This window comes from Alosa pseudoharengus, unplaced genomic scaffold (assembly GCF_046254945.1).
Source record: "Alosa pseudoharengus isolate Yale_2024_CS ecotype anadromous, Long Island Sound unplaced genomic scaffold, YU_APseudo_1.1 YU_APseudo_1.1_scf_16, whole genome shotgun sequence".
In the NCBI taxonomy this organism is placed as follows: Eukaryota; Metazoa; Chordata; class Actinopteri; order Clupeiformes; family Clupeidae; genus Alosa; species Alosa pseudoharengus.
Window position 1 is genome coordinate 2,634,612 of NW_027468630.1, and position 12,811 is coordinate 2,647,422.

The 12,811-nt window shown below is 41.6% G+C and overlaps 1 long non-coding RNA gene and 1 pseudogene across 1 annotated transcript; both read left to right on the forward strand.

Moving 5' to 3' along the window:
• Positions 1–12,535, forward strand: part of LOC143126058 (xaa-Pro dipeptidase-like) — a 77,684-nt pseudogene extending 65,149 nt beyond the window's left edge.
• On the forward strand, positions 2,082–6,321 carry LOC143125324 (uncharacterized). The gene is made up of 4 exons (XR_012987250.1): positions 2,082–2,147; positions 2,475–2,543; positions 2,663–2,776; positions 6,205–6,321. It is a non-coding gene; the product is annotated as an uncharacterized LOC143125324 (long non-coding RNA).
• Positions 12,536–12,811: the final 276 nt, after the last annotated feature.

Here is a 12,811-nt window from a genome sequence, read left to right on the forward strand (position 1 = left end):
AGGCCGACATTTGAGTAGGCTACAGTATGCAACCCATTGGCAAACGTTTACACCTGGAGATGTCTCGTGTCATGTTTGCTAGCTTGTGGGCTCAGTTGTGTAGTGCTACCAAAATCATAGAAATTAATAACATTGCAAGACATTTACCTCTTCTGTGATCCAAGAATGCTTTCATTCGAGTTATTTTTTAACATTTATTTTAACTAATGACATAGAAACATCCCGAATTCCATCCACATATCGTAATGCACTATGCAAAAAGTTATTTCCACTCGTAGCCGAACACAGTGAGATGCAAGCCTTCCAATCCACTTAGAAATGTAAATAGGCTACCCAGCCGGCACACGACCGACCTTCAACGTTGAAATATAGGTGAAATAACGTCAGTTGTTGCGTCAATGTTGAAACAATGTTGAAACAATGTTTAATGCTAAATGGTTGTAAAAGGGTATGTAGACAAACATTGAAACAACGTTCAATGTTAAATGGTTGTAAAAAGGTCAAGAAAATCAATGTTGAATTATAGGTGAAATAAAAAGTTGAAACACTGTTTTAATGCTAAATAGTTGTAAAATGTTGACAAATGGTTGTAAAATAAGAAATCAACGAAATCAGCATGGATATTAAACCAAATTGATTTGATATCAAGAAAAGGAAAAGGAAAGAAAATGTTCATGGGAACAATCATGTTAATAATCATAATAGTAGGCTAGTAATAACAGCCCACTAGACTAGGCTAATGTTATTATTGTTTTGACACTTCTAATTAGTTTGGTAGCCATTTCAATGTAACAGTCTAAAATGCAACGATTGTTTTTAACGGATGCTTATCGCCGCTTGATAAGCGCATGCGCACACACAGCAACTCCCATCCCCCACCCCTGACTGACTATTTTGAACTCCAGCCCACCAGTGACTTTAACCGTCACTGTTCTGTCATGCATCTGACTCACCGCACTCTGCCGTTATCATATCCAAGGTAAGAATTACAGTACTTTTGTATGCCAATTGAAAACGGGAATTTATTCGAAATATATTGTTTTCATAATGGAATGTTAACCAAAGCTGTTAGTCATGTTAGGAATTAGCTAGCAATTAGCTAGCGAGCTAACTTTCCCAGCTACTAACTTCATTATTGTGTGGAATATCTGGAATGGTAGTTTATATCATATACCATATCTAGTTCTACTGTATCTGTCTGTGATGTCGCTATGAATGTAGAGTTTTAGTTTGAATGAAATATCAGGCGCAAGTAAGTTATAAAGCTAACTTAGCTACCATTAAAGTGGCTGTTACCATGCAGGCTAATGTTACAGACACATGAAGGTTGTTAAAGTTAAGCAGCAGTAATAACGGTTACCTTGCGAACTTCAACATACATAATATACATGTAGTGTTGCTATAACGTGTTAACTGGAAAGATGACCTGTAAAACAAATTAATAAAGTCATATATAAGTTATATCTATACCCGCTGATTTAAGGAACTAAGGAACTGCAGTTTAGTATAGCCATGTTCATTAACAGACCTGTCATATAATAGATGTGAATGGGGGCAAGTATGATGGGTGGGCATGCCAACAAGTAAAGGGATCTTTAGTTTGTGAAGGGTAGTGTTAGGCTACATGTTTTTCATTTCTTAGCCCTTATTTGGCCCTTGTTTGATGTACCTGACTTGCACTGAGGCATGTGTTTATTTAAGATGCATGTGAGTGAAGTAGTGCTTCAGTGATGGTCTTTTCATGTTCTGTGTGTTTTGGAACTTATTGATCTTAGTCTCCATGTGTTCCCTCTGTTTGCAGTCGGTGTGTTCTGAGGACTGCTGCCCTGAGAACTCTGAGTGCATTCTGGAATATTCCAAATGTGTGCCACTTCCATACTGAAGAAATTCCAAGCCCGCAAGAGAGTTCACTCACCAGGTAGACACACACACAAACACACGTAGAATTGCATATAGCATTATAATGGGTAAGCATGTATTTGTGTCTGTAACTGTGTTTAGTTTATCCCCTCTTTTCATGTGTCTGTCTGTTGTTATGACTGTGTAGTGGGCTCCATCAACTATCCAGGGCAATGTCAGTCCGTCAGGATGGCACTACCTGCTACTTGATGATGTCTGATAGCCATGGCTGCTGCCTTCAACGTGGTGTAAGTGTTTGTGTTTTGAATGCATTTTTTTTGTTCCATGGATAGGGCTATGGGTTATGTTATTGTGCATGCTCTAATTTGCTTGACATATGTGCTATGTAATGCATTAATACAGAAACTAATCAGGATTATTGCAGCTACTTAAAATAGTCTTGAATTTTGCAATTTAGCCACTTTACCATTGTGTTGGTGGTAATGTTAGTAGTGTTGTGAATATCTGCCAAACTGATCATAATCAATATTTCTGTAATTGTACAGCAATTCAATTTTTTGTACAGGATGCATAATTTTGTTTAATCTTATCTTTTACTCATATTTTACTGGCAGAGCCCTCACAAGTAAACTGATATCAAGACTTAACATAGACGGCGATGGTGGCAAGGGTGCCTTCAGAAGGTAATTATAATTTTTGTTGGTACACCTGATTGACTTACCTTACTTATTTTTTTGATGCTATGATTTTGACCTTTATCAACAATAACAAAATGTATGGCAATTGCTGTTTTATTTGTTAGGTGCTATCCAGCAGTCCCAGCCTGGAGCCAGAAGCTGCTATTGCAAGTCAGATGGGGGAGGAAAGGTGGTGTAAGCAAGAAGGCAAGAGCTGCTGCAGGCAATGTTGCAATTAGGTATGATATCACACAGACATACTGCTGCTTAGATGTGTTGGGTCACTTTAAAGCCCGTGTTGCAGGTTAACCACCACTGTTGATTAATGGGTACATAAAGCACTCGATATATGTATATCATTTTTAAAAATGTCTCCAAATGGTGTTAAATGCCAGTTTTTGTTGTTTTTAGCATTAGCGGGGTTTTTTTTACGCAATTTGGTGATGACGTCACGTTGGGGGCTACATGATCTGCGCTTCAGTCATTTCAATGCATTCCAATGGACATCGCGGTTACACTTTCAACATAAAGTTTGTATATTTACACTTCAAATTTCATCACAGCATTTATATCACAGCTACCCTATGATCGACCAATGGTAATAACGTTGCCTGATATCAATTAAGTATTTTTTTTCTGAATTTGGGGAGGTCTCGTTTTGGAGGGTATGTTTTACATTCATTCCTATGGGAAACGGTCGCGGTTACACGTTCAACATAAAGTTTGTATATTTACACTTCAAATTTTGTTACAGCATTTATATGACAACGACCCTATGGTCTAACAAAGATAACAATGTCTTCTAGTTTAACCCTTAGAACCCGATTGACGCAAAGTGCGTCAAAAAACACACCCTTTCTTCTCTGTTACATTGCTCCAGAACGGTTCATCGCAGCGAGATGAAACCTTTATTGCGCGACAGAGCAGAAGTGGGGCTTTCCAACGAGACTACACACTTGTCTGTACGATCAAGTATGAAAATTTAAAAAAATCATGAAATTAAATCAAATTGCATCATATTTACAGTCTATACTTCTCTGCATTCACCTGCACACACATTACTCTAGTTTGAATTACTCGCGAACCCGTGATCGCATCGATATGGCAAGCATATTAGATGAAAGAGGGGGCACAGGGCTATCCATTGGTACCATGTTTATCGATCCTTCTGGCTTATAAAATCAGACGAAGTGACTGCAAAATAATAACGTCATGTACACAAACCAACGCTGCACACTCATTACTCTCGTTTGAATTACTCGCGGACCCGTGATCGCATAGATATGCCACGTATGTCAGATGAAAGAGGAGACTCAGAGCTATCATTTGATACCAAGTACATCCTTCTGGGTTATAAAACAGACGAAGTGACAGCAAAATAATAACTTCATATAGCTGGACTTACCCCACGTTTTTGTCTGTTCTTGTGGCAAAGCATGTTTATAATCCAATGCTATCATGTGTTTCTCTATGGCAAAGCATGTTCATATTCCGGTTTTGAGATCCTAGCAAATTCCTGCATGGCATCCAATTCAAGGCTCACATTGTATCCCAATTTGTTCAACAAATAAACACCTTTTTTGCCTTTACTTTGTTCATGGCAATGCAGTAAAGAGTTGAGAATTATTATGACTGCATACACACAGGCACGCAGACTAACACGCAACCTCGGGTCAAGTCAGGTCAGATCAGTTCGTGTCACAGATATGGAGCGCAGAAAGGTCATTTTTCATCACTAAATAAAAAATGGCATTTATTTCCGTAAATCACACAGCAAATATTTCTGTAAATAGGATCCCTCCAACATGGCAATTATATTGCCCGATTCAGGACAGTCTGCCCTACACACACATGAAATGCATGTAGAGCTGTGAGCTTGCTGTGGTGAGATACATGTCGAAATATAAGAATTTTTATAATACACTTTTTATATTTTAATTCTTTAAAAATCAAAATAAAATCAATGCTAGTATTAATACATGAAATGGTGGCAGATCTGAATAGCCTAAACTCTCCTGAAAAAAACAATATACAATATATGTGTGTGGCACTTACAATGACCAGAATAAATCCTTATGAATAAAGGTAGTGAAAATGCCCTAAAAACAGCTTAGGGTTCTAAGGGTTAATTAAGCAATTTTCTGAATTTGAGAGGTCTCGTTATGAGGCTACATAATGCGCCTATTCAGTTCAATGCATTATGCTTATATATCGTTATGACCCTTTTTTTGTTACTGTCAGTGAACAGCACTGAGTGGAAGTCAACATTTTCTTTATATCTAGTGATGGTGATCGATCATGTCGTTAGTTCAGATAAGTAGGCTACTGGGTAAACTTTGTCAGAAGATCAGAATATAAAGCATCATGATAGCTAGCTAGTGCTATGGGCTAACTTTCCAGTCCCACCTGTGAGCCACCCCTGTTGTTGCAAACCGCCGCCGATTAGGCTGGTCGCGTCTTCAGCATGAATATTTTCGATAACTACTCCTCGTGATTGATTGTCATTGACATCGTCAGGGTATGGCTTACCAAAGAGGGAGATAATAAGGGCAAGTCGCAGTTTGGCAGGTGCTTGTGTGGGCTGTGCCATCCCGATGGAAACTGCGGTGGAGAGCTGCTGTTACTGGGGAAGCGAGTGCGTTTTGGCCGCTGGTCGAGCTCACCCCGCGACCAGCAGATGACATGATCTATCTAGCTATCTATCTACCTGTCTATATATCTATCTAGGCTATCTATATCTATTTATCTATAATCTGCGCTATTTACTGCTGAACACTCCCTTACTCGTCTCTTTACTCCTCTCTCCTTACTCTCAAGGGTCTCAAGGTGGGCTTTGGTCTGTAGCCTCCCCAAGGTGACGTAATGCAATGCATTGTGGGGGAAAGGAGAATCACTTCAAACCGCTGTGAAATTGTACCTGCTTTTTCGTATTATATTCCGTTTTGTGATACCCAACAACATCAAATACAATGGATAACAGTTTAAATGTTTATTACCAATAAGCAAATTGTGCAAATTCGTTGGAAAATGAACCCTGCAACACGGCCTTTAAAAAAGGTCCTCTTTATCAAAAGAAATGCACCGGACATTTCTAAGTGTACCCCAAACTTTATAATGGTTGTGTATACACATCTGCTTTACTTCTAACTATTGCACCTGACTTCGAGGCTGCTAGTGTAGGTTTGCTTTTATTTGTCACACAAGCTGAGTAGTTTGCATTACAGGTGCTCCAAGAGATGTTGGGTAACATCACTTCTGTTGATGTTCAAACAAAACCGAGAGCTAGCTCGCCCCTCCCTCCCCTGGCTAGAACAGTTTGTTATGTTTCATGGTTTTTGGAGCCTGGGCTGTCCACAGAGACCACGTTTTTTTTACATGGTATTGAGGGGACAGGCAACTAGCGGATGATGAGGTGATGTTTGCTGTATGTGACAAAAAATGTTTTAGTTTAGAAACCGCGTAACATTAGCTAGCTATGAACTTGCTAATTAGGGCGCCGCCAGAGCCCTTATTAGACATTCTCTGGCGCCGCTTACTTCACACAGTGTGACTGATGGACGTTATTTGGAAGTTCAGTCATCTGAATATCCCTGATTCAAATCCCAGAGAATGTCCACAGGCTTTTTCACCAGTTTTTGACAATAATGGTTTGTTGTTTCCTCTTTAGATGCTGTCTTCAGCGAACCACCCTGACCCGAATAATGGACACCATGGGAAGATATTTGAATTATGCACTGGAGAGGGTGGGTGGTGGTGGCTTTCGGAAGACACTCCCTGCTGTTGCTGAATGGTATACATGCGGTATACATGCACCACATACACCTGAGTTTGGATAGATCATTTATGTTGTAAAACATAAAACAAAATAAAATAATGTAAAAAAATATATAAGTTGACTGGTTCTTGATGGAGGTGTTTATCATTTCTGTGTGTGATAGGCCTACTGCAAGTTGCATAAGCTAATAAAGGTAAAATGTTGAAGCAATGTTGCAATATCAACGTTTATTCAACGGTAATTTGTAGTTGAGGCTTTAACCATGTTGGATTTTACTGCGTTGTTTCAATGTTGCAATATATCATATTCAACCGTGATTCACTGTTAAGGCTTTCAACATGTGTTCACCTATGTTGAAACGGCGGATGTTGAAACAATGTTGCGATATCAACGTTGATTCGATTTGCAAATCCAACTCATAATTCAACGTTGATTCACCCTTGGTATATAACGTTTATTCACCGTTGAATCAATGTTGAAATGCCAGCAGGGTACTCTCACGTCCTTAAAGTGGCAGGCAGTCAATTAGACGTACACACCACCAATGTAATAACATTAAAGAAAAGTGTAGTCTAATAGTTTAAATCAATATAAAAATATAGCTGCAAGCAGCAATGTGGGGGCCAAGCAGTGCGCTATAGCAGGAATGGAGTTGCCATGGCATGAGCAAGCACTCACAACAAGTTTGATTGCAATTGGATAAAGAATGGCTGAGAAATAAGCTCATTTACTTTGTTATAGTGCCCCTAGAGGCGCAAATTACACCAATGTCCTTGTGCGTTCTCAGAATCAGCTACCGTGTCCCTGGACTTCATACACCAAAGAGTTGCTGAGACGTGAGCTCAATTTGTCTATCACAGCACCCCTAGAGGCCAAATGAGACCACTTTCCTTGCATGTCCTCACAATCAGCTACTTTGTCTCTGTATTAAGTTTGGACTTCATACATCAAAGCGTTGCTAAGATAGGAGCTCACTTCCTGTATTGCAGCGCCCCCTATAGAGGCCAAATGATTCCAATTTCCTAGTGCGTCATCATAATCAGGTAACAGGTCCTTATACCAAGTTTGGACTTTTTACACCAAAGCGTTGCTGAGATACAAGCTCACTTCCTGTATTACAGCGTCCCCTATAGAGGCCACATGATTCCAATTTTGTAGTGCGTCCTCACAATCAGATACCAAGTCCCTGTACCAAGTTTGGACTTCATACATTGAAGCATAGCTGAGATGTTAGCCCACTTCCTGTAAGGCGGCATCGTCGCCATGTGTGATTGGCTGTCACGGGCAAATAAACTTGAAATAAAAAAATCTGACAAGAATCGTTTGTGCGGCTCGGTCTGAAGATCATCTCCGCCAAGTTCTGTAAAAATTGGATGAAATTTGTAACCGCTGAAACTTTTCGTAGAGTTTGGACTAAATCCAATATGGCGGAGGTCCAATATGGCGGAAAGTGACGGGATAGGGGTCGATAAACTCGGGATGGTCCAAGGATTCAGACGCTACCTCAATTGTGAAAATCAGACAAAAGAGTCAAGAATCACGCACCTGAACACATGTCCAGCGTTGAACTGGTGGTGGCACTAGAGTGTTCGATGTATATGCATAAAAATTGCTGTGAGTGATTGGGACAGTGTCCTGAGTAATGGTATCAAGTTTTGTTATGTTAACGCAAAGTGTCACCTAGATGTTTGTCCACTTCCTGTTTGGCGGCTTCATCGCCATATTTGATTGGCTGTCACGGGCAAACAAAAATGAAATTGAAAAATCTGACAAGTATCTTTTGTGCGGCTCGGGCAGAAGATCATCTCCGCCAAGTTCCGTGAAAATCGGATGAAATTTGTGACCGCTGAAACTTTTCGTAGAGTTTGGACTAAATCCAATATGGCGGAGGTCCAATATGGCGAAAAGTGACGTAATAGGGGTCATTGAACTTAGGTCGGTCCAGGGATTCCAACGGTGCCTGATATGTGAAAATCGGACGCACCGTTCAATGGTCACATGCGTGAATGCAATCCAGGTTCGACCCATTGGTGGCGCTAGAGTGTTGGGCATAGAGTTCTGTACATTGGTGAGAGTGATCATGCGACAGTGCTGAATCAGTGTGCCAAATTCCATAACTTTAGACCCAGCGGTTCAATTTTCGGCCAGATTTTGACCTGTTGGTGGCGCTAGACGGCTGGGTTTAGAGGTCCGTAAATGAGTGTGAGTGGTCAGTGGAGTGTCCCGAAACTTTCTGCCAAAAAATAGCCAGGCGTTCTATGGGCTGCCATAGACTCCAATGGCAGAAGTGTAATAATAGGAAAAGCTAGTAACTCAATGGGTGCCTTCGCAGCTTCGCTGCTTGGCCCCCAATTACTAGATACTTAGGGCCCGTCCCAATACCTCCCCTACCCCTAGATTTTTGCCCTAACCCTCGTTTTTGCGCGTGCACGTGTAGGGCTAGGGTGTCCTATTACTTTAGGGAGCAAGGGGAAGTGCTATTTTCCCCCTAAAATCAACCCTCAAAACATAGCCAGGACCGATGCAGGCTTAAAACGAAGTGGGAGATGAAATTACCCTGGATACCGTGCAAGCTCAGCGAGCCGGCCAAATTTTTCATATATTTTCGCAAATAAGCATATTAAAATTTCGGAATATGTTGGAATATGTTAGCTGGATGCACATCTGATGGACTGTTGAGTTTTGAACACTAATGTTAGAAAATATCTCACGAAGCTATCTGACGATGTTCATGATATCTGCTGAGTGCTTTGAGAGAGTCTGCCTATCAAATAACGTTATATATCTGATCTGGGTAGTTTCGTCAATATTTAAGGTGGGTGTTCTGGCGTTCACATGAACACGAATATCTTTGTTGATTAACTAGACGTAGATAAACCAGCACAGCCCACACAACAACGACCGCTGGAATGAGCATGTTCCTGAATGAAAATAGTAGCAGGCTACTACCGGTAGACACGTCGGCGCTGCGCGTGACATAGGTGAGCACGTTTGCTACGCTAATTTGCATATAGTGGTGTCCCAATTTATAAGGAAAGATCTTCACCTCCACTTCCCTTGTCGAGGGGGCTTTAATGTTGAGGGCAATCAAAACCAAGTGGAAGTTTTAAGGGGGGAGAAATGGGACGGGCCCTAAGTTGGCTATTAGTAATTAAGTTGTTATTAAGTAAGTTGTCGCGAAATCAGGCATTTTAGATCGCAACAATCTCAAAAAATCCTCGCAAAATCCTGGAGGGACTGGTCAATGGTGTCTACCCAAAGATTGAGGCGTAATCGAACAGACCACTGGGAGGTGGGGGAGGGGGGCACCAGAGGGAGACTGGAGAGAGGGCCGCACAGGAGATTCACCTTTTTCTCGACTAATTTAGTCTAGGCCTATTACATTTGTATTGCTTTTGTATATTAACATGCTTTATACATATTTTATTTGTTATTTATACTAGTAGCCTATTGTGATGATTTTTCACGACAAAGATTTTTTTGGTGCCCCCCCAGGCACTTGGTGCCCTACGCGCAGTGCGTGATGTGCGTGTGCGGAGCGCTGGCACTGGGTAGAATCGTTGATTAAAACATCCCGAAACAAAAAAGGCAATTCATTTCCGATGTTTCTGAGTGTAACGCCATCATACGTAATCAGTGCAGTGGAAAAGTGCAAAAAAGTAGGGGTTAATAAAAGGTAAAAGAGTAAATATAAGCACAAATTAGGCGGAGCAACCAAAAAGGCGTCCGAACGCGGCGGCGCCATGGCAACGACAAACAGTCCTCTGTCTTTCTGTTAATTGGTCTTTGTATTTCTGCCCTCCTTCTCTGTTCCTTGTCGGATTGTCTCTCTGTTTATCCTGTCGAAGTGCTGTCTGTCTGTTAGTTTGGCAGTCATTAAAGTGTGTTTTTCTAATTTCTGCCTGGAGGAGTCTTGCACTCTTGTCAGTGGGCAGTCTTGTCAGTGGGCAGCCGTGGCCCACTGGTTAGCACTCTGGACTTGTAACCGTAGGGTTGCCGGTTTGAGCCCCGACCAGTGGGCCGCGGCTGAAGTGCCCTTAAGCAAGGCACTTCACACCTCACTGCTCCCCGAGCGCCGCCGTTGTAGCAGGCAGCTCACTGCGCATGGGTCGCTTGGTTCAGGAGCGCATGGTCCTGACTGTGGAGCCGGGCATAGGGATGTAACAATTACCGGTATAATGGTAAACCGTGATAAAAATGTTGACGATAACAATTACCGTTTTTTCTTTTCAAATATCATAATTATCACGGTTGATTACCGCGGTGTGGAAACCGTGTGTTTAATCCTTCCCAGCTTCATCCGAGCCTGCTTTTGACATACAGTAGGCCTGGTACAATGAAACAAAACTTGTACCATACTGATTCTGTTGTCTAATTGATGGTTTTAACTATGATTTGGATTAGGCTACACCTGATTTTAAAACATTTTCACTGCAAAATGTGCACTGTATCATGTAGCCACTCTGGGTCTTTTTATGTTCTCGTCCACATTAAATCCATTCCACTCACGTTATCAGGAGAATACAGTAGCCTAAAGTTTTATTTCGAACGCTTAGATCCAAATAACAGAAATAGCAAACTCCAAGTTATGGTAGGGTAAGTTAAGCTATAAACACATAGCCAATTAAACATGACCAAGAAAAAAGTGAAAGGGAAACTTTTTGAAAATACTGTATGTCAGCTTGTATCAGTGCTTTCTGAACATATTGAACACACTTGTATACAATACCGTGATAATACCGAAAACCGTGATCATTTTGGTCACTATAACCATGAGGTTAAATTTTCATACCGTTACATCCCTAGCCGGGCATCTACTTCATCAACCACCTGCTGGATCAGGCTCTGGCCTCCCCAGCACAGCGCTGCTTCATCAACAACGACGTGCTGCCTCGCTTCCGTGGTTTTGGAGGGGTGAGAGTGCTCACGTCTCATTTAACACGTCTCAAACCAAGTGTAGTGGAGCAAATCTTGTTTTTAAATAAAAACTTGGATAGTAGCTCTGCTCCCCATTAAGCACCTTCCCCAACACATATGTTTTGTTGCACAAGCACCCTTCTAAAATTGTAGCCCTACACAAGCACTTCACAATCCCCACTGTACACAATGCCCCATGTTTTCACAACCCCCACTGTTCACAATGCCCTTTATATGTTTTCTGTTATCTGACACTGCTGTGGTCATCTGCAGCAATTAGCCTACATTATTTTGCCATTCATTTTTGCAAAACATCAAATTAAGTCTTAAACACAACCACTATAGAGAAGCATGCAATATCAAATAATTCTAACGCATGGCAATTATGAACATGGCGGGATTTGACCCCGTTGCGTGCGTGCGCTGTATACGAACACGCTACCACCCTCCCAAGGCCATTTTCACGGAAACATAGCATTATTTAAAACCCAGCACATTACATTCTCAATTTGAATCATTAGAAGCATATCAAAACTATAATGTTTATTTCAATGACTGTAGGCCTAATAGTTTTTACTCACAAGGGAACAGAACACGTTGTCTCTCCGCTCTGTTTTACCAGTGTCAGAGAAGGGCCATTTGGTCGGCATGTGGCTTCGTCTGTAATTGTTTAATTGCTAATGAGAGCCGCTGTTATGTCTGCTAACCACCAGATGTCACTGTTTTGTATTCGATGCTTTGACACTTCGAAACACTTAACGATACAATCAGGAAGAACCTTCCAAAGCCTCGTGGGGCTTCATTCGCCCAACCCTAGTTTCAATTTCCTAACTTTTAAAAATCATGTTTCAGTAGCTGAAAAGTTGTGGGTTCACTTCATGGCTTCCACCATTGTGGCCTTGAGCAAGGCACTTAACCCCAAGTTGCACCGGGGACAATGGCCCTTGTCATATAATTGACATATTTAAGTTGCTTTAGATAAAAGCCTCTGCTAAAGGAATAAATGTTATTGTCCGTCTGAACATTCCTGTGTTTTTTTGTATTTATACTATTCACCATGTGCTTTTGTGACATTACTGTAGGTCTCTGAGGAATATTATGACATTTTCATCTTCCCAACAGGTGCGCATTGAGGATGACATCGCTGTGACCGCAGACGGAATGGAGCTGCTCACCTGCGTCCCGCGTACCGTTGAGGAGATCGAGGAGTTCATGGAGGAGGCTCGGGCTGACCCCAAGTCCTTCAGTCCCATCACCCAGAAGTTGTGAGGGGGCAGGCTGGAACTGCTCTCTCCCCCGACTCCTAGGGTTTCGTCCCAAATCCACACACTTGTCTGAAAGGGAAGTTGGCTTTGATTTCTATACTGTGACTGTCATCATCACACACAGCTCTATCTGTCATTCCCATCTGATGACCCCTTGGTCTCTGTACGGATTTCTGAATGTCTCTCAGGCTGAAACTTTCAAAGGCCGAACGGCTGGTCCTCTCATCCAAACCAACTATCCACCATGACATTAAATCAAATTCGACTTTTTTGGGTAGTGAGAAACACCAACTAACCAGCTCATCAAGCTCCACAGG